This window comes from Ceratotherium simum, chromosome 7, assembly GCF_057802395.1.
Source record: "Ceratotherium simum simum isolate JZ-2026a chromosome 7, ASM5780239v1, whole genome shotgun sequence".
NCBI classification, from domain to species: domain Eukaryota; kingdom Metazoa; phylum Chordata; class Mammalia; order Perissodactyla; family Rhinocerotidae; genus Ceratotherium; species Ceratotherium simum.
This window is the reverse complement of record NC_141906.1, coordinates 83,861,916-83,884,053: the sequence shown is the minus strand read 5'-3', so window position 1 is coordinate 83,884,053 and position 22,138 is coordinate 83,861,916. Positions and strand designations below refer to the sequence as shown.

At 39.5% G+C, this 22,138-nt stretch overlaps 1 protein-coding gene across 1 annotated transcript in view; it reads left to right on the top strand.

The window, feature by feature from the left end:
* Positions 1-22,138, top strand: part of OPCML (opioid binding protein/cell adhesion molecule like) — a 497,258-nt gene that overhangs the window by 9,266 nt on the left and 465,854 nt on the right. The window lies entirely within an intron of this gene.

Sequence of the window (22,138 nt, the reverse complement as noted above, 5' to 3'; positions counted from 1 at the left end):
GTTGTTTTCATTGCCTCCGTGCCTTTTGTTAAATACATTAATATCCTTTCTTCCTCTTGTGTCCCCAGCGCCCACTACGATACCTAACATGGAGTAGTTGCTCCAAGTCTGTTGAAAAGATAAAGCCTATCCTTTATCTTTATCTCTCTCTCTCTCTGTCTTTCACACACACACCCCCACACACACATATACACAAATACACACACGCATGTGTGCTTTTTCTTTTTTTTTTTTAATTTTATTTATTTTTTTCCCCCAAAGCCCCAGCGGATAGTTGTATGTCATAGCTGCACATCCTTCTAGTTGCTGTATGTGGGACGCGGCCTCAGCATGGCCGGAGAAGCGGTGCGTCGGTGCGCGCCCGGGATCCGAACGCTGGCCGCCAGTAGCGGAGCACGCGCACTTAACCGCTAAGCCATGGGGCTGGCCCCCATGTGTGCTTTTTCTAATGAAGATATTCTCACCCATTTTGAAGGAATTGGGAAGTCACTGAAATTATAATCAGAGATTCTGGTATTTGAATCCTAGTTGAGGTAGTGATCTCTCCCTAGATAGTTGATATTTAACTTGTCCTGTCTTCTCCTGCTTATTATAATTTCAATATTTGCAAATTTCACAATATTCTTAAAGCCACTGGAAGGAGATGCTGAGCAGTTGCAAGGAAGTTATGCCTGTCTCCTCCCTCTTTATCAAGGTTACAAAATACAGGATGGCAAATTCTGGGCATATATCTGCAAACTTTAGGGGATGGAAAAGCCAATGTGAGTAATCTTTTCACATTGCAGAGGGCATCTCAGGATGAAGGGATTTATGGACCCATTTCCTTGGCTGTCTGAAATGCAGCTGCCTCTGTGACAAGCTCTCACTAGGATGTCCCTGAATGTGTCTCAGCAGCATATAGTATCCTGCTATAACTGTGCTGTGGGAACAGTTGATGGGACATTCTTCATTGTATGCTCCATTTTACAATTGACTAGTCAATGGGTGCTTAGTGAAATACAAGATAAACTATCACCCCTACCAAGAGGTTAAGACTTTGCAGTCAAAATGCTCACTTCAAATCCCGGTTCTGGTACTTATTGGCTGTAACTGGTTGGACAATTGACTAAATTTCTCTATGCCTCAATTTCCTGATTAAAAAAAATAGGGACTAAATACTATGTACTATATGTATACTGGGTTGTTGGGGAGGAATACATGGCATCAAGTTTGTAAGAGCTTTGATTAAAATCTGACATGTACAAGCTCACAGTAAGCAGTAGCATTACATTTTTAACAAATATAAGTTATTGAATTCACAATTTAAACAAGCAGCTTTTATTGACTACCCAGTGTATGCCAAGCACTGGCCCAGGCAGTGTGGAAATTATAAAGTTGAATTAATCCTAGACTCTCCTCTGTAAATATTCGTATCTAGTGAATATGTTAGCGGAATAAAGGGCCATAGATCAGGAAGTGAGGGAGGAAAGGAGAGAGAGGGAGAAGAACGGAAGAGGGGGAAGAAAATTTGCTTAAAATAAAATGCATCATATTAAATGTTCTCTTTGACAAACTTGGACTTTCATATTCACCCATGTAATCACCACTCCACAAAGTATAGAATATTCTTATCACCCTCAAAAATTTCCTCCATGCCCTCTTTTTTAATGTGATAGAATATACATAACATGAAATTTACCATTTTAACCATTTTTAAGTATACAGTTCTGTGGCATTAAATATATTCACATTATGTGCAACAATCACCACCATCCATCTCCAGAATTTTTTTTTTCTTTTTGTGAGGAAGATCAGCCCTGAGCTAACATCTGTTGCCAATCCTCCTCTTTTTGCTGAGGAAGATTGGCCCTGGGCTAACATCTGTGCCCATCTTCCTCTACTTTATATGTGGGACGCCTGCCACAGCATGGCTTGGTAAGCAGTGCGTAGGGCCGCGCCTAGGATCCGAACCTGCAAACCCTGGGCCCCTGAAGCAGAGCGCGCGAACATAACCACTATGCCACCAGGCCGGCCCCACACATTGTGGTTTTCAATTGCGTTTTCCTAAGGGTTAGTGATAGTGATGTGCTTATTGGCCATTTATATATCTTCTTTGGTGAAATGTCTACTCAAGGTGATTGCCCATTTTTTAATCAGGTTGTTAGTTTTTTTGTTGTTGAGTTGTAGGAATTCTTTATATATTCTGGCTATTAATCCTTTATTAAATATATCATTTGCACGTGTTTTCTCTCATCTGTGGATTGCCTTTTCACTCTATTGATAGTTTCTTTTGATGCACAAATTTTTAATTTTGAGGTGGTTCGTTTTATGTTTTTTTGTTTTCGTTGCTTATGCTTTTGGTGTCATATCCAAGAAATCACTGCCAAATCCAGTGTCATAAAGCTTTTCCCCTATGTTTTCTCTTAAGCATTTTATAGTTTTAGCTCTTGTGTTTAGGTCTTTAATCCATTTTGCATTAATTTTTGTATATGGTATAAAGTAAGGGTCCAACTTCATTTCTTTTTTATGTTTTCCCAGCACCATTTGTTGAAAAGGCTATCCTTTCCCCATTGAATGATCTTTACATCTATGTTGAAAATCTTTTGGACATATACGCAAGGGTTATTTCTGGGCTCTCTATTCTATTCCATTGGTCTATGTGTCTGTCTTGATGCCAGTACGACACTATTTTGAATACTGTAGCTTTGTAGTAGGTTTTGAAATCAGGACATGTGAGACCTTCGACATTGTTCTTTTTCAGATTGCTTTAGCTATGCAGAATCCCTCGAGATTCCATATGAATTTTAGGATGAATTTTTCTATTTCTCAAAAAAAAAATCACTGTAGTGTTGATAGAGATTGCATTGAATCTATAGCTCACTTTAAATAGTATTGATATCTTAACAATATTAAGTCTTACAATCTTTAAACATGGATGTCTTTCCATTAATTTTTGTTGTCTTTAATTTCTTTTAGCAACATTTTGTAGTTTTCAGTGTAAAATCTTTTACCTCCTTCCTTAAGTTTATTCTTAAATGTTTTATTGTTTTCTTAATGTTGTTATAAATGGAATTGTTTTCTCAACTTCCTTTTTGGATTGTTCACTATTAGTGCATAGAAACACAACTGATTTTTACGTGTTGATTTTGTATCCTGTAATTTTGCTGAATTAATTTATTAGTTCTAGCAATTTTTTTGTGGAATCTTTAGGATTTTCTGCATGTAAGATTATGTCATCTGCAAACAGAGACACTTTTACTACTTCCTTCCCAATTTGAATGCCTTTTAGATCATTTTCTTGCCTAATTGCTCTCGCTAGAACTTCCAGTACTATGCTGAACAGAAGTGATGAAAGCAGGCATCTTTGCCTTGTTCCTGATACTAAGGAAAAGATTGAGTCTTTCATCATCAAGTATGACGTTAGCTATAGGTATTTTATATATGGTCTTTATTATGTGGTTGTAGTTTCATTCTATTCCTGGTTTTTTGAGTGTTTTTATCATGAAAGGGTGTTGAATTTTGTCAAATGCTTTTTCTGTGTTGCTTAGATGATCTTTTTTCCTTCATTCTGCTAATATGGTGTATTATAGTGATTGACTTTCATATGTTGAACCCTCCTTGCATTCCAGGAATAAATTCCACTTGGTCATGGTATGTAATCTGTTAACATCCTGTTGAATTCAGTTTGCTGGTATATTGTTGAGGATTTTTGCATCAATGGTCATAGGGGATATTGGTCTGTAATTGTTTTTGTCCGGTAGTGTCTTTGCCTGGCTTTGCTATTAGAATAATTCTGGCCTCATAGAATAAGCTTTGAATTGTTCCCTCGTCTTCAATTTTTTGGAATAGTTTGAGGAGGACGGTTGTTAATTCTTCTTTAAATGCTCAGTAGAATTCACCAGTGAAGACTTCAGGTCTTGGGCTTTTCTTTGTTTGGAGATTTTTGATTATTGATTAAATCTCCTTATTAGTTATATATCTGTTCAGATTTTCTATTTCTTCATGATTTAGTTTTGTAGATTCTGTGTTTCTAGGAATTTGTCCATTTCCTCTAGTTTATCCAATTTGTTGACATACAATTGTTCAGAGTACTCTCTCTTATAATGCTTTTAATTTCTGTAAAATTGGTTTTAATGTCCCTTCTTTCATTTTTGATTTTAGTTATTTGAGTCTTCTTTCTTTTTTTCTCAGTCAATCTAGCTAAAGTTTTGTTAATTTTGTTAATCTTTTCATAGAACTAACTCTTGGTTTTCTTGATTCTCTCTGTTGTTTTTCTCTTCTTTATTTCATTGATCTCTGCTCTTATCTTTATTATTTCCTTCCATCAATCCTCCAGCCCTAGGCGAACATCAGTCTCCTTTCTGAAACCATGGATTAGTTTATTTTGTTCTAGAATTTTATATAAATAGAATGATACTATATCATACAGTACTCTTTTATATCCGACTTCTTTCCTTCTGCATAATATTTGATATTTATGCATGTTATTGCTTGTAGTTCATTTCCTTTTGATTGCTCAGTAGTATTCTATTGTATGTTTATACCACAATTTTTTTCCCATTTACTTGTTGATGGACATTAAGACTGTTTCTAGTTTTTGGCTCTTATGATTAAAGGTACAATGAATAGTTGAGTATAAGTCTTTATGAGGAAGTGTATTTTCATTTTTCTTAGGAAATTTCTAGAAATAGAATTATTGAGTCATATGATAAGTGTAGGTTTAACTTTTAAGGAAACAGCTAGGCTATTTCTCAAAGTTATTATACCAATTTACATTCCCATCAGTAATGTATGAGAGCTCCAGCTGTTCCACAGTCCCAACATTTGGCATTGTAGATCTTTTTAATTTTTAATTTTAGCCGTTTTAGTGGGTATAGGACATAGTGTACCATTGTAAAATTTTAATTTGCATTTTTCATGAGGATTAATGACATTCAGTTTCTCTTCATGTGTTTTTCACATTGGCCATTCATATGTCTTCTCATAGACTGTGGGTGATTGATGTGTTTATTCATTCATTCACTCAACAAATTTCCATTGAACACTATATGCCATGAACTATTTTCCAGGCAGTGATATAGGAGCTGGGGTTATATGGTGAAGAAAAGAGACCAAGCCTCTGACATCATAGAGTTTACATTCTAAGGCAGAAACACAAGTATTAAATGTGATAAACATATTAAAATCGAATATAATGTGATACAGTGATGTATGCTGTAAAGAATATTAAAATAAACTAAATGAATGGAGATAACAGTTGGGTCTATTCTCACTACTGTGGTCAGGACCTACTTGTTTGATGCTGTTACATTTAAGCAGAAAACTGATCAAAGTGCAAGAGTAGCCAGGCAGATGTCTGGGGGAAGAGTTCCAGGACAGGAAGCAGTGAGGGCAGAGGGTCCATCACCAGCATGTGCTTGATGTGTTCCAAGAACAGTAAGGAGAGGCTGGAGCAGAGTATGCAAGAGAATAAGTGGTAAGGAACAAGAGAGTCATGGACTGAGACTTCCAGTTTCTGGTCCGACACATAAGGAGCTTGGAAATCGTCAGTCCCATCCTCACAGCAAGAAAAAAGCTGAACAAACTGAAATCAACAACTCTTCTTAGATCCACCAGAGAATTGAGGCCACAGGATAAACCACCACCCTGAAAACTGGCGACAGGAAAATACAGAGAATCACAGTTTATTCTGAGCAGAAACCACCACTGTAGTCACCTTCTTCTGGGAACACTTACAGGGCAATTGATTGACTGACTGCTGGAGATGGAGTATGGACTAACCTGAGAACTAACTCCAAGCAGCATGTCTTTGGCAGGACCCTCGCACTTTTGTGAGTTTTCCCTCCAGGAGCTCCAGCAGGTTCTCAGGGTGAAAATGGGAGAACTTGCAGAACGATGGTAACTATTTTGAGATACACCTAGAGGATTCTGTTCTCCTCTACAAAAGCCTGCTCTCAAAGGAAACTATTTTACCAGAGCCTAACTGCATTGGGTTTTACTTGAGCCTGAATTACTGGGAGGAGGGGAATACCTGACTCCAGCCCCCAGCCTTCCATGTAGGGGAAAGAGAATACCCAAATATGGCCCCCTCTAGCCAAAAGGCAGAAAACACAGCCTGAAGAGAAAGAGCAAGCATCAGAACCAGACTCAGATATGGCAGGGATATTGGAATACTCAGACCAGAAATTTAAAATAACTATGATTAATATACTAAGGGCTCTAATGGGAAAAATGGACAACATGAAGAATAGATGGGTAATGTAAGCAGAGAAATGGAAGTTCTAAGAGAGAATAGAAGAGAAATGCTATAAAAAATTGTTGCAGAAATGAAGAATGCCTTTGATCGGTTCATTAGTAGACTGGACATGGCTAAGGAAGGTATCAGTAAGCTTGAAGATATGTCAGTAGAAACTTCTCTAACTGAGAAAGCCAGGTGAAAAAGGACTAGAAAAAGGTAGAAGAGAATAGTCATTAACTGTAGGACAATTACAAAAGGTGCAATATACATGTGATGAGAATACCAGAAGGAAAAGAAGGAGAAAAAGGAATAGAAGAAATATTTGAAACAATAACGACTGAGAATTTCTCAAGATTAATGTCAGGCACCAAACCACAAATCCAGGAATCCAAAATCTGCACCTAGGCGTATAGGATTCAAACTGAGAAAATTCAAAGGCAAATAAAGAATTATTGAAAGAAGCCAGAGGGAGGAAAAACATTACTTATAGAGAAACAAGGATAGGAATTATATCAGACTTCTCTTCAGAAACCACGCAAGTAAAAAGAGAGTGGAATGAAGTATTTAAAGTATTGAAAGATAAGAATCACCAGCCTAGATAAAGACTTTCTCAGACAAAGACAAATTGAGAATATTTGTCTTCAGTTGACCTTCCTTACAAGAAATGTTAAAAGAAGGTCATCAGAGGGCAGAGTCATGGACTGGGACTCATGGGAAGATTTGTTTGACTCAAGCTGGTTCTGATCGTCCTGCATCTCACTCCATCGCCAGTATTTACAGGTGTAGCTGCTCTTTGCTAATCAATTATTTGTTCATTGTTGATTTCTCTCTCTCTCTCTGTCTCTCTCTCTGTCTCTGTGTCTCTCTCTTTCTCTCTCTCTCTCTCTCTCACACACACACACAAACACACACTCTTCTTTTATTCTTCAATTGGATGTTGGTTTATTGAGGGCAGGCATAAGATTTCAATTTAGTTGTCTCAAGTACCTCTCAGATGCTCTGCAAACAATGCCTGTTAATAATGTCTGCTTGACAAGAGGCAGATAGATTGCATCTATCTCTCTGTCCTCTTCACCTTCCCAATTGGGTAAGTAGGTGCAATCAGACATTTATATATTTGTGATCACAATAAAGTTGGCAATAATAATGAGCATAAGCAACTTGTATTTCTGTAGTGATTGCAATTTGCTCTTTCTTTTCCGGAAAAGTTCTTTTCCAACCTCTTTGTACACAGGGCAGGTCTTACTCATCTTTCAGGACCCTCTCAAATGTCACTCCCTCTGTTAATCTTTCCTGATTTTCCTTTGTATCCTTTATCTCAACGGTTTCCAAGCTTTCCAAGCCTGGATGGGCATCATAGTGACCCAGGAAGATTTGTTTAGAATACAGATTCCTATGCCCAGCTGCAGACATGCAGAAATAGGAATGCTGAGACATACATATACCCAAGAATCTGATTCTCATGCAACCAAAACTAGTTCTGTATACCATTCTTTGGAAATATTGCATCTGACCTTCTTGGTGTTTCCTGCAGAGCATGCTGAGGTAATAAACTGACCCTCCTTCACTCTCCCGTCACTTCTATACTGTTAACTGTAACATAACCTGTCAAGTTCTCCAATAATATTTACATGTGTCTCCCATTAACAGGACTCGAGTTCCCAGAAGCCAGGGAAAATATCTCATTCATCTCTGTATCTGTAGTTCTGAGTATAACATAATTTTTTTGCCTTGGTCTTTTTGTTAAATCTTACAAAAACCCATTCAAACTATTTAAACAAAGAAGTGGGCTATGTTATAAGGACTATGGAAGCAGAGAGGAGTGGAGAACTTTGGCTTTTGAAAGGAGGAAACTAAGCAGCCACTCTGTCGTCTGCCTCCTTCCATGTGGTCTCATGATCTCTTATTCATACTTTTCCTACACATCTGCTTTCTTTGTCCCTTTACCTGTTAGCTTTCTCCATTTCCACACAATATAAGATGGCCATCCTCTATCTTCTGAGCTCATGGGTTCTCAGTTCCAGCTAGTCTCCACAGGTTGGCTAGTATCTCTCTTTCCCATTTCCAAATTTCCAGGAGATAAAATCTGACCATCCCAGTTTAGGTTGAGTGGCCACCTCTAGTCCAGTCCAGCCATGGTTGAGGGAAAAAATCATGTATCAGGATTCTTTTAGCTCCAAGTAATAAAACATAACGCTAAAAGTGATGTAAATAAGGGTAATATTTATATTCTCACTTAATGAAGATGCTAGAGGGAGGTAGTTTCAGGGTTGGTTTCCATGAACTAAAGTGCTAAAATCATTGCCTTTTATGATTACAATATGGCTTCAGCAGCTCCAGACATCACATTCTCATACAACAAAGTCTAAAAGTAGTCATTAAGGGCTTGTGAGTGTCTCTTTTGAAAATATTTTCCAAAAGGTCCCTCCCAGCAGATTTTCCTTTGATGTCACTGGCTAGGATCACATTATGTATTTCAGGCCCTAGCTGGAAGAATGGGCTTGGAAAGTGGGTTTCTGGCATTTTCAGCCCTTATAGTGGGAGGCAGGCTCCATCAGCAAGGTACTGGTGGGCAGTTGCTGATGGGTTGGCAAATAGTGACGTACACAGGCCCCCTGGCATAAACATGGCTTCCTGATGTGGCTGGAGGGATGGTGGAGGTGGAGGTGGTCAGAATCCTCAGAGCATGGTGGCTGTGGCCTGGGCGGGTCCCCATAGGTCCTTTCTACAGAATTTAATACATGTGGGGGAAGGGAGAAACCAAAGGACTTGTGTCTCATTTGCTTGCTGTGGTAGTCCAGCTCTGATAAATGGGAAACCCTGAGGATAGTTCGTTGTGACGGTCACCCATGCCGTCTGAAGCAGTACACGTTTAAGAAACAAAAGCCAAAGGAACAGGAGGAGGAGAAACAGGGAGATCCAAGGCTGATGAAAAGAAGCTTCACCCAGCCCCACACACTGCAATCAGGAAAGAAAACAGCCACGGCAGGAGGAGATGGGGAAAGAGGAAAGTGATGGAGAGAGACAACCGAGTTGGAGTGAGAAGACCTCAGGGAAAATAATACACAGGGGGAAGCTTCTGGAGCCGAATGGTCGGAGTGGTAAAACTTCTTAAATCAAGCCGAGGTGAACCAAGAGACCAGCTGGAGGACAGGAGGGAAAAGGTGCTGGGAGGAGATAGCCGAGATTAATGAGGACGGGCTACGCTGGGCTCCCGCAGCCGCGGGCCGGGGACGTGACAGCTCAGGGCTGGGAAGGCACCCCTCTCTTTTGAGGTCCATTATTTATTTATTTTGTAATGGAACCTAACAAATTCTAAAACCAGATAAATCCAATTACCCATGTTTTGCCTTCAGGGAGCACGAAAGATTAATGGTGGTATTTTGGCAGTAGCATAAAAAGAAATAGGTGGTAATAAGAAGGAGGCTTGGAAAAGGAGCCCAGAAAGGCCCAGAAAGCTGGCCGTAGCTCTCTGGCCATGGGCCCCGGCTGCCTGCCTGCACTCGGGCCCCCATTTGCACCCTCCACTTTGGAGGGAGTGGACGTGGGCCCAGAGAGACCTTCCTCCTCCTCCAGCAGCCCTGTGGTCAAGGTAGCGAGCACGGGCACAGCACCTTTCTGAGTGAAGGCACGCTTTCTCATGCTCCTTTTCTCCATCTCTTGCAAACAACAGCTTTGATTTCTTATTTTTTAGAATTAACAAGGCATTTTTCCCCAGGAGTTACTGCCCTTAATCTTCACAAAACTCCTGGGGGAGTGGCTTGACAGTTATTATTTTCTCCAGTTTACAGATAAGCAGCCTGAGTGAGGAGGTGGGTCCTAGAACCTGTTTCTCCTGATGCTGTCTTTGGTGTCTGCTTCTTCCCTATGCTGCTAGTGGAAGAACCAGTTCTGGAAACACTGATTCAGAAACAATAATGCCTCTGGTGCAGCTTGCTGCAAACCTGCTTGGAGCCGGGCTACCATATGTATTGGTGCAGTGAAAGCTGCATGGCGAGGGGGTGGGGGGTGGGCAGGCTGCAATCAGATTGCTCTGTTGCATTTTGTATTTGCAGTTTTGTCTTAAGTTTCATTGTATGAGACTCCTGGTATCTTCCCAGAACAGCTTTTGGCTTATGAAATATTTCTTCCAAAATGCCTTGCTTGATATTCACACATTCAGCTTTTTTAAAAAATGTAATCATTTTTATTGAGATATAATTCACATACCATAAAATTCACCCTTTAGAAGTGTACAATTCAGTAGTTTTTAGTATATTCACAAGGTTATGCAACCATTACCACGATCTAAATCCAGAACATTTTCATCTCCCAAAAAGGAAACCTCGTACCTGTTTGCAGTCACTCCCCGTTCCCTCTTCTGCCTAGCCGCTGGAAACCACTAGTCTCCTTTTTGTCTCGATGGATTTGCCAGTTCTGGACATTTCATATACGTGGATTTCATACATGCTCTGCTTTTAATTTCTCCTTTATTTATCCATTCTTTCATTTACTCACTCCCTCTCTCATTCATTCCACAAACTTTTTTTTTTAGCACAATATAACATCTACGTGTTCTCTTGTTTAAAACTTTTCTCTCTCTCTTTTTTTTCCCTCTCTCGACTACAAATATTTTTTGAGCTCCCGTGTCAGTTCAAACATTTTGTTAGTCACTGTAGGTGGAGATGAACAAGCTTGGGCTCCGCCTTTCAAAAGCTCATAATTTTGAAGTGGGGAAAGATAGAAGTAAGCAGTTCAATATGTTATAGTAAGTCCTCATACCCTCGGGAAAGGCATATGTATTGTCAGGCTCTACGTGGTTCCGTTGCTTCTGTCTGAGCACTGTCTTCACTCTTAGGACCAACCATTACACTGCAGAGACTTACGTTGCTGCAGCCTGTTGCCCTGGGACTCAGCACTGATTCCTGTAATGCTAGCCCAGCTCTAACATTGCTCCCTAACTCCTGAGAGGCAGCCTCTGCATAACACCCCGGTTCTCACTTCTAAGACCATTGGTTCCCAAACTTTAGCCAGTATCAAGATCATTCTGAGGGTTTGTTAAAACAGATTTCTGGGCCTCAACCCTGAGCTTCTGATTCAGTAGGTCTGGGGAGAGCCTGAGAATTTCATTTCTTACAAGTTTCCTGGGGATGCTGATGCTGCTTGTCCAAGGACTACACTTTGAGAACCACTGTCTTAGAATATGCCCTTTTCCTTGTTGGTCTCTGTCCTGGTAGCCTACCTAGGAAATTAATCCCTCCAAAGATGAGGCCCTTCTTTTCTCTTGCTAGTCTCTTGTCAAGGACCCAAGCCTTGCTTAAATCCAGGCTCAAGACATAAGGCCAGAATTACTGCTTGTCTGCTTACATGTCCAAACACTGCCTATTTCTGGGTTTGATGGTCTTTTCTATGCCATCTAATGTATTGAATCTTGCCACTTTTCATGTATACCAAGTTCTGTCTATTGTACATCTTACCAAAATCCACAGTTAGCTCCTAGGCCTCTTCCAGTTTGTTTTTTTTTCTCTGCACTTAGTTGACAACAATGTTCAAAGATAAGACACCAGTCAATTCAAAATGTTATTGTCATATTTCCTGCTCCCAACATTCCTATTTCATAAGGTGGATACGGTGACAAAGATGACGTTTTTTTTTCACCTCTAGCACTTTGTGTTGGCAAGTCTAGAGAAGTAGGATGTGCAATAGATAGGTCTTTAGTCTGTGTGGTTTAAATGTTCTCATATGAATCTACTTGTAAGATTGGTGGAGATTGTGGAGTCATAATATTTGTCTAAGTTCTTAGGAATTTAAGAAAGAACAAAAACTTCAGCTAAACGTCAGAAAACAGGATTGGATTATTGGAGATATTGTAAAGTGGGCTTAACTGACTTAAAAAAATAAATCAAAGACCCCTGACTTTGATACACTTATTTTTGCTTTTATAAATGAATGTTTCTCAGACACCAAAGTGTACACACTGTATGATTCCAATTTTATGAAGCTCAAGGACAGCAAAACAAATCGATGATGGTAGACGTCAGCACAGTTACTTCAGGGGGAGGTAGGGAGAGTTTTGAGGGTTAATGCCTAAAAATGCATGAGGAAAACTTGTAGCATGGTGGGAATGCTTTATATTTTGATCTGGGTGTTGTTGCATAGTATATATGCTAAACAGTCATTGAGCTGTACTCAAGTCAGTGGCCTTTACGCACTTTACTTTTTGAATGTTACACCTCAATAAACAGAATACTAAAAAAAAAATGTGATGCAACACAGTTTAAAAAGTGAAGTGAGGGGCCGGCCCCATAGCTTAGCGGTTAAGTGCGTGCGCTCCGCTACTGGCGGCCCGGGTTCGGATCCCGGGTGTACACTGACGCACCACTTCTCCGGCCATACTGAGGCAGCGGCCCACATACAGCAACTAGCAGGATGTGCAACTGTGACGTACAACTATCTACTGGGGCTTTGGGGGGAAAAAAAGGAGGAGGATTGGCAATAGATGTTAGCTCAGAGCCGGTCTTCCTCAGCAAAAAGAGGAGGATTAGCGTGGATGTTAGCTCATGGCTGACCTTCCTCACAAAAAAAAAAAGTGAAGTGAATGTTAAAAATAGCATTATAAGAAAGACAAAAGAAGATTTTATTCATTTAATTAAATTAGCAAATTTAAAAATTACATTTTAATTACCTTGTCGTGAGATTATTTTCAAGACCAGTGACCTAGAAGAACCCTCATAAAGTAGGAAATCGTACAGAAGCAGCAACAACAGACACGCCCGCTCCACACAGGGAGGGAGACGGAAGCAGAGGAGCTTCTCTCCAAATCCTGGAGGAGGACAGATGACAAGCTTGTTTTATACAGAAAGAACCAGTGGATCTAAAGTCTCATCTATTTCTTTCCGGGGTAAATGTACGGGAGTCTGCAGGGATCTGAGCAGGCCCTTGAGTTACATGAACCACCGCCACCACCACCACAGAGACCTTGCCCAGAGTGGCAGAGACCGACGAGTGCAGCCGTTGTTCTACTGCACGGGAAGGAAATCAGCCTGATGCCAGGGCACCGTAGAAAGCTCTTCATTCAGACTCCAGGGAGGATCATGGCTAACCTAGTCCCAGGCACCATGGCAGCCCAAAAATCCACAGCTTCTAGCCTTAGAATTTCTTTAGAGGAAACCAGGTACCTCAGAGCACTGTTTGGTGGTTTTCTCCTTTCCCAAATTCCCAGGAAGTAGGTTCTTACTCCACTCTCCATCTGTTGTTAGGCCAATGCTCTCTTGGTCCATATTCTCCTTCGGGGTCAGAAAGACTCTCCTTTTCAGCATAGATAGGAAGGAGCAAGTCAGCTAGACAGAGGAACATCCTAACTTCCCTGTAATTAACAGAGAGTGTGTACGCCTGATGCCCAACCCTAAGGTGTAATCAATAGATACTAATTAACAGAGAGAACAGTAACTGTCTTATTAGATCAGCAGTGATAAAAACAGGCCATAACTGCTGTTGAATGCTAATTGTCAGTTGATGACTCCACACAGTTTCCGAGGGTGAGCAGGCATGTTCAAGGTATAATACAGCGTTTCCAATACATGCCGTGGTGTTAAATCCTCGTTATGGTGTCTTAATAATCAATTGGACTTTGGCATACGATATTTGTCTAATTAGCTGCACATCGACACTCATGAGCCAGCCTTGCTAGCCACAGATGATGGATTAGTTATGGTAGCTTGGACTTGATTACTGGGGGGGTACATTTTCTGTGTACTGAGTGAGGGTGCTCATCTACAGAGTCCAGGATCAGCAAAACAACCTCGGCGCCAGATGTGCCGCTCACATCACATTTTACAATAAAATAGGAATGGGAAGAATATACTGCCCCTTAGCTGCAGTTTAGTTTCCCACTTATTGGAAGGGTCCAGTCTCTCATCTGCCTTGCTAGCACCTTACCCTGCCCCCTGCACTGAGCTCCTGAAGCCCCTACACGAAGGGCAGGGCAGGTGGAGGGGAGCCTCACTTTTCTCATCTACTTTCTCCACTCAGATCCCCCTACACAGTCTTGGACAGTCTTCCAGGACATTCTCCTTACTGTAGCCCTCACATAGCATATTTCCCCTTCTCTTCTCCCAATTAATACGTCTTCATTCCGTTCCTTTCCTTCGGCTCCCGAAGGCTTGAGTATACTATTTACTTTGTGCACATTTTCATATCCTCATGGTGCATCTTTTCTTTCTGCTTTCTTTTTGAGTTTAGTGTCTTGGATATTTATATTGTGTGTTCAGGTTGAAGAACTGTGAATTTTATTTACTTTCTCTGTCTTGACTGCTATGCGCCGGAATTCAGTGATGCCCACGTCTGTGCGGAATGCGAGGGTGGGGACAGTAGAAGAGCAGCCTCGTGACTCTGGTTCTCACGCTTCACATTGGCGTGGCTGTGGGAATCCAAAGTCGTGGAGAGGAGTGTCAGCACAGACCCCTCATAAAAGGCTGTCTTTCTTGGTAGCGATGACATAAAGGTGATTTTTAATTACCTATTTATAATGTCATTTTTCAAAGGAGTATAAGGAGTCTTATAAGGATACAAAAAAGTCATGTCATCATAAGTTAAAAGGTAGTAAGACTATATCTCATACTACAATAAAGAATAAATGGCAGATGGATCAGAGAGTTGAGTATTAATATAAATATAAAAATTCTGACAGCATCAGGAAGATAAAGAATTTTACATATGCACATACTCATAATCTTGGGAGTAAAGAAACATTTTGTAATTGAGATGAGAAACCCAAAAGCAATGAAGGGAAAGATTGATATATTGATAGATTGGCCTCATCAAATACAAAAGATCTAAACGGAAAAAGATAACATAAGCCATTAAAAGACAAGTGGTAGACTGGGAGAAAAGATTAGGAATATTTATAACATTAATATCTGGATTATATAAGAACAGCTACAAATCACCAACAAAAAAGATAAATAACCAGATAGAAAATAGATAATGGTGTGAATCAGCAATTCATTGAAATAAAATAGTGCATAAATATGAGAAAAGATTCTGAACCTCATGAGTAATTAGGGAAATACAAATTAAAAACACAAAATACACATTACTTCCCCAAAACTAATAAAAAATACTAATTTGTGTCAGTGAGGACTCAGGAAAAGGTAATTCTTCAATACTACTGGTGAGAATGTAAATTTGTGAATCTTTTGGAGAAGGCTATTGCTGATTATTTCTATAAAAGTTAGAAATTTAAATACCCATTAACTTTCACCCCCAGCTTCCAGAGAGGGGATTTGAAACAATCTTCCAGAGGTACTCCCGGTGCTTCAGCCCCATGCAGAATGGGGCTGCACAAAAACATGGACGCAAACCAAATGACAGAGAAGCCTGAAGCCTTGCCAGCCTTCCTCTGATGTGCCTTGCAGCTGTTACAGAGAATGAGGTCTTGCGGCACGTATGGACATCAGAACGGTGCACTTACTGGGAGGTAAAAAAGCAGATTGTGTAACAATACATGTGGTGTTTACAAAATAGACACATGTATGTACATATTCACATCAGTATTGTTTGAAAATGGGTAGATACAGGACCTCTGAGGAGGTGAATGAGGATGAGGTGATAAGGTAAAAGTGGGGTCTGTGTGTTCTGTATTTTTCTGTATTATATGAACCTCTTAGATATATCGAATTGATGCCATTTCAAAAATGTTTTTAGAAAGAAAGGAAAATGGGTAGTAATATAAAGAGAAGATAAGAACAAAGCTGATGCAAGGACCACGTGGTCGTCAAAGCCCAGAGGGCAATGTGACCAGTTGTGTCATTCACAGTGTCTGTCTCATAAAGATAAATCTTTGCTGGAGAGAAGCATAACTGTTTCTCAAACTAAGACCATAGCAAAGCTTCTCTGAGAGTCACACAGACCCCGTGACGTGTAATGACGTATATAGTCTTCTATCGCCCACATGCTTAGCCAGCATCTCAGGGACCTGCTTTCTCACTTCCAAGAGGATCTCTGTCCCCTCTGCCCGCTTTGTTCACAACTCAGTAGCTGCTCTGGGTTTGCACAGGAATCAGCCAAACCGCATGCAGTTGGATGTCCTGGTCTAGCAAGCAGCCTGAGTGAGGTAAAACCTGGCAGGCAGCCTCTGTGTGATGGAGATCCAGTAGGGAGCCTGCCTTCCGGAACAGCAGCTCGCCCCTCTGTGGGGACCCTTTGGTTTCTCAGCCTGCTCTCAAATTCAAAGATTAAGGACAAAGGGATAAAGTTATTGAGGCTCTAGTAGTAACTAAATTTAATTTCAGTTTATTCTTCCACACACAGAAGCAAGAAATTGGAGAGCATTTGGTAAATTTAAACAATTACATGAACATTGTACTGCAACAGGAAACTACAGTCACAATGAATTAACCACGTTACATAGTTAGATGAAAAACCACATTATTTTTTTTTTAGAAGAGTTTCAAAAATAACGAGGATGTGCAATCAGATGTGCACACTTAGCCATCCAAGTTCAAAATGGATGAAAGGATGTTTACTTGTAACTGGGAGGAGACCGAGCACTGTGGAGGCATTCAAGAGCCCCGGTGTGGATCTGGAGCAGAACCCAGTGGGCAGCAATTGCCAAGGGTCCTCCCTCTCACCTCCTTGCCACAGAGATGATTGGGAACTTGCTCTGTGAGAGCAGTGAGATGGATTATATGGCCTCTGGCTCTTTGAGACAATCAAGGTGTCCTTCACACTCCAAGAGAATGTAATTAACTGCACTGATAGGATGTTATGCCAATAGCAACGCAGAAAATACTGGAAAATGAGTCAAAAGGATGCCTAGTGAAATGAAGAGGTTGGGGGTGGGGAAGTTAGCCAAGTGTGCTAAGTGACTCAGCCTCTCTTTGTAGCTTTGTGAATGGTTTGGGTCCCATGACTTTCTAAAGCAGACATGGATTTTCCCTATCTCCAAAAAAGAAAACGAAAGAGGGTGCATGCCCTTTGGTCTTCTCTCTGCATCGTGGGTTATTTCAAGAGGGAACCATGGTCGGAGAAGGGACTGCCCTAGTAGCCAGGAGCTTTGGGATTCTTGTCCCAGGGCCACCTTTAAACAGCTGTGCAGCCTTAGACAGCCCACTTCACCACACTGAGCCTGAAAGTCTTCCTTGTAAATGAGGAAGGGGAATTAGATAACCTCAGCCCATCTTTCAACTCTGATGATCTCTGGTTCTTCACAATAGTAATTCACAGAGAAAGACAGAAAAGGGGAATGTAAAGTGAATCAAATTACTTTCAGTGACATAATGTTAAGCATTTTGTTTCCTGATGAACCATAATCAGAAGTGATATTTGTAAACAAAGTGTACCGATGTTTACTAACGGATCATAATTTTGAGTAATTAAATACTAGTTAATTGATTTCCTGAATAATAAAGTTACTTTCCAGTAATTGTCCTCCATTAATGGATGTGCTCTTGTGTTTTTACTATAATAAGTCATTAAGATTTCCTGAATAATTTCTCTCCAAATCATTGATTTTAAGTTACTTTTGCTAACGCAAATGCATAAAATCTCATAATGTTTCCATGTATCAGTTTCAATCAATGTAGCTATAACAATTTGTAACTTGTTTATGTTTTATTTTTAAATAATGAAAGAAAGGATAGGAAAAAAAAGGAGATTACAGTAATGGGTAAAGTATCTTCCAAGTTCCATATAACAGTTTCCAAATTGTATCTTTAGGCAACTCTAACTGTATCAATGCCTCTTCTAAAGGATTATTCTAAGGATCAGTTAAGATTACAAATAAGAAAGCCTCAAAGTCCCTGACACATATTTGGTGTATGGTGAAAAAGTTGTCTGCTAATTGGTTCATTTGTTTCCGGAAGGCCCTAGGAACATGTGGCATGGGTTTTATCCTATGGTGAGTCACTGAAAGACTTTAAGCAGAGTCATGATGTTTTAACAGGTCATTCTGGCAGCAGTATATGGATGATGGAGTGATGTGGGCTGAGATGAGAGTCAAAAACAAAAGAAAAGAAACATCCCCAGTTAGGATGTTATTCCAAATAGTCGATACAAGAGATAAAGGCCTAATGTTGGGATATTTGTTGGTGTGCATAAGTAGAACACCATTGTTTTGAGAGCTATTCTAGGGGTTGACTTACCAGGCCTGGGTATCAGATTGGATCTAATGGTGAAGAGAGAATCCAGTTCCTCTGTTGGCCAGCAGCTGGTCTGACACTGGTTCAGATACTTAACTACCTGAGTATCTGCAATACATTTCCATAGAACCTCGTCTTCTCTTGATTGTTCTTCGCTCCACCTCCCTTACTGTTAGCTGAAATTGTTTCCCATATTTCAGCTTTAGGAATAATACACACAATGGAAGTTATTAAAATGAATAAAGAGGGATGGAGGGAGGGAGGGAAGGCAAGAGGGAAAGAAGAAGGGAAGGAAGTTGTGTAGACAGATAAGCATCCTGGACAAGATTATATGATGAAGAAATATTGGCTTCACTGGATTTTGGATGATTCATACATTATATTTAAATAACGATAGAATAAAGTAAATTTTTTTCTTGGCTGTACCTGAAAATACTAATACAGCCAACCCATTGTCTTTGAGATGATATTTTAAAATCAATTTTAGTGGGTTTTTTCATTTTTTTATGAGTCTATCGATTACTGGTTTCCAAGATTTAACTTGTTTTGTGTCAGTGCTTCATGAAAATATGTGTTTTTACAATAATGAAATTAATGATGGTATTGATGATGAGGTTCCTTACTATTTGTGCTTTCCTGATCTCATAACCATGAGGTGGAAAGGAGCGCATCATATCCTGGTGATTTATGTATATTGGTCCAGGTATAACGGTTTTATTATTATTCAGAACTATCTTGCTCACCTGTTGAGTTCATAGCTTACTATATTATATCAATATTTTCCTTATGATATTTTACCCTTGTAGTTTCTAGCTTTATGAAAGATAAGGTCAGAATTTTTATATGACAGATGAGACCCCTGCAGTCTTACTTGTTTGTCTTTCTTTTTTTTATTGGAGTTTTAGGGGCCTCTATTTCTTTTATATGTGAAAAAGATTCCATGTTATTACATGACTTTATGTGGAGTAGGGAAGATTCCAAGTGTTCCAGTGGTCCTCAACGCCTAATACACAGTATCTAACTGGCGTGTCTCTATTGGTTCCAATTTTTCAAGCTAATTAAGCTCTACCTCCTCTATTTACTCAGTCCTGAGGATGAACAAAGGGTAACTCACCAGGTGCCTCCAGCTTTGTACATTCTGAATCTAAGATCTTGTGTGGTGAGAGGGGAAGATTGTTTACCTTGTCAACAAGTATGGAAATATTGAAAATGCTTTATATTTAACTAAACAGAGAGAAAGGTAACTTTATCATCTCTAGACACTAAGTGGAGAAAGGGGAAGACTTTCTGCAAACAGTCTTCAAGCCATATTTCTTTTTTTTTTTTTTTTTTTTTTTTTTTTTATTGCAGTAACATTGGTTTATAACATTGCAAAAATTTCAGGTGTACATCATTGTACTTCTATTTCTGCATGGACTACATCATGTTCACCACCAAAATACTAATTACAACCCATCACCACACATGTACCGAATTATCCCTTTCACCCTCCTCCCTCCCCCCTTCCCCTCTGGTAACCACCAATCCAATCTCTGTCCCTATGTGTTTGTTTATTGTTGTTATTATCTACTACTTAATGAAGGAAATCATACGGTATTTGGCCTTCTCCCTCTGACTTATTTCACTTTGCATTATACCCTCAATGTCCATCCATGTTGTCACAAATGGCTGGATTTCATCGTTTCTTATGGCTGAGTAGTATTCCATTGTGTATATATACCACAGCTTCTTTATCCATTCGTCCCTTGATGGGCACTTAGGTTGCTTCCAAGTCTTGGCTATTGTGAATAAGGCTGCAATGAACACAGGGGTGCATGTACCTTTGCAAATTGGTGTTTTCAAGTTCTTTGGATAAATACCCAACAGTGGAATAGCTGGATCATATGGTAGTTCTATCGTTGATTTTTGAGGAATCTCCATACTGTTTTCCATAGTGGCTGCACCAGTTTGCACTCCCACCAGCAGTGTATGAGAGTTCCCTTCTCTCCACATCCTCTCCAACACATGTTGTTTCCTGTCTTGTTAATTATAGCCATTCTGACGGGCGTGAGGTGATATCTCATTGTAGTTTTGATTTGCATTTCCCTGATAGTTAGTGATTTTGAACATTTTTTCATGTGTCTGTTGGCCATCTGTATATCTTCTTTGGAGAAATGTCTGTTCAGGTCTTTTGCCCATTTTTTAATTGGGTTGGTAGTTTTTTTGTTGTTGAGATGCATGAGTTCTTTATATATTTTGGAGATTAAGCCCTTATCAGATGTATGGTTTGCAAATATCTTCTCCCAATTGTTAGGTTGTCTTTTCGTTTTGTTGATGGTTTCCTTTGCTGTGCAGAAGCTTTTTAGTTTGATGTAGTCTCATTTGTTTATTTTTTCTATTGTTTCTCTTGCCCGGTCAGATGTGGTGTTTGAAAAGATGTTGCTAAGACCGATGTCGAAGAGCGTACTGCCTATGTTTTCTTCTAGAACTTTCACAGTTTCAGGTCTTACATTCAAGTCTTTAATCCATTTGGAGTTAATTTTTGTGTATGGTGTAAGGTAAGGATCTACTTTCATTTTTTGCATATGGCTATCCAGTTTTCCCAACACCATTTGTTGAAGAGACTTTCTTTTCCCCATTGTATGTTCTTGGCTCCTTTGTCAAAGATTAGCTGTCCATAGATGTGTGGGTTTATTTCTGGGCTTTCGATTCTATTCCATTGATCTGTGTGTCTGTTTTTGTGCCAGTACCATGCTGTTTTGGTTACTATAGCTTTGTAGTATATTTTGATATCAGGGAGTGTGATACCTCCAGCTTTGTTCTTTTTTCTCAGGATTCCTTTAGCTATTCGGGGTCTTTTGTTGTTCCATATGAATTTTAGGATTCTTTGTTCTATTTCTGTGAAAAATGTTGTTGGAACTTTGATAGGGATTGCATTGAATCTATAGATGGCTTTAGGAAGTATGGACATCTTAACTATGTTAATTCTTCCAATCCAAGAGCACGGAATATCTTTCCATTTCTTTGTGTCTTCTTCAATTTCTTTCAGAAATGTTTTATAGTTTTCGGTGTACAGATCTTTCACCTCTTTGGTTAAATTTATTCCTAGGTATTTTATTCTTTTTGTTGCAATTGTAAATGGGATGGTATTCTTAATTTCTCTTTCTGCTACTTCATTGTTAGTGTACAGAAATGCAACTGATTTTTGTATGTTGATTTTGTATCCTGCAACTTTACCATATTCGTTTATTACTTCTAAATGTTTTCTGGTGGATTCTTTAGGGTTTTCTATATATAAAATCATGTCATCTGCAAATAGTGACAGTTTCACTTCTTCCTTTCCAATTTGGATCCCTTTTATTTCTTTCTCTTGCCTGATTGCTCTGGCTAGGACTTCCAATACTATGTTAAATAGGAGTGGTGACAGTGGGCATCCTTGTCTGGTTCCTGTTCTTAGAGGGATAGCTTTCAGTTTTTCACCATTGAGGATGATATTAGCTGTGGGTTTCTCATATATGGTCTTTATTATGTTGAGGTACTTTCCTTCTATACCCATTTTATTCAGAGTTTTTATCATAAATGGATGCTGTATCTTGTCAAATGCTTTCTCTGCATCTATTGAGATGATCATGTGATTTTTGTTCTTCATTTTATTAATGTGGTGTATTACGTTGATTGATTTGCGAATGTTAAACCATCCCTGCATCCCTGGAATAAATCCCACTTGATCATGGTGTATAATCTTTTTAACGTATTGTTGTATGCGATTTGCTAGTATTTTGTTGAGGATTTTCGCATCGATGTTCATCAGTGATATTGGCCT